General features: G+C 34.1%; 1 protein-coding gene across 3 annotated transcripts in view; it reads left to right on the forward strand.

The window, feature by feature from the left end:
- LOC106878852 (alkylated DNA repair protein alkB homolog 8) overlaps nt 1-807 on the forward strand; it is a 48631-nt gene that overhangs the window by 42886 nt on the left and 4938 nt on the right. The gene's annotated exons all lie outside the window — the stretch shown is intronic.

The following is an 807-nucleotide window of genomic DNA, read 5'->3' on the forward strand; positions in this document are numbered from 1 at the left end:
ATATATATATATATATATATATATATATATATATATATAACTGAATAAAATAAAATCAACAAGAAGGAGTACGGTTAGACAGCTATTTAAACATGTTTCAATTTAAAGTAAGCAATGGTTTACCTGTATAATGGGATCCAGTTGTATCTTCTCAGGTGATATACAATTGCTGCCCTCATTAGTAAACTTTTGACTTCGATGAGTGTAGCTGTTAGCATCAAAGTCAAAGGTTTACTAACAGGGCAACAACTATATATCACCTGAGGATATACAACTGGATCCCATTATACAGGTAAACTGTTGCTTACTTTAAATCTTGTGTATATGTAGATCTATGTTGTATCGAAACATGTGTAGTGTTTATTAAATAGCTGTCTAACCGTACTCCTTCTTGTTGACTCTATTTTATTAAATTTTATTTTCACATATGATGAATACCTAATCCTAGACTTGGAAGTATACTGTTATACTACCGGCTATTTGGTAATTCTGAGGGTGAATGTTACTCGGAGTTTCACGTTCCCGTTCACTCCGAGTAACAGTCTTTTGTTATATTTCTGCTGCTTTTAAATAATTTATACTCTGCTACGTTCCTAATGGAATACACCTTAAATTATCATCATCATCATCATCATCGTTTAACGCCCGCTTTCCATGCTAGCATGGGTTGGACGATTTGATTGAGGACTGGTGAAACCGGATGGCAACACCAGGCTCCAATCTAATTTGGCAGAGTTTCTACAGCTGGATGCCCTTCCTAACGCCAACCACTCAGAGGTATATATATATATATATATATATATATAT

The sequence above is a fragment of the Octopus bimaculoides genome, chromosome 13 (assembly GCF_001194135.2).
Source record: "Octopus bimaculoides isolate UCB-OBI-ISO-001 chromosome 13, ASM119413v2, whole genome shotgun sequence".
Lineage (NCBI taxonomy): Eukaryota > Metazoa > Mollusca > Cephalopoda > Octopoda > Octopodidae > Octopus > Octopus bimaculoides.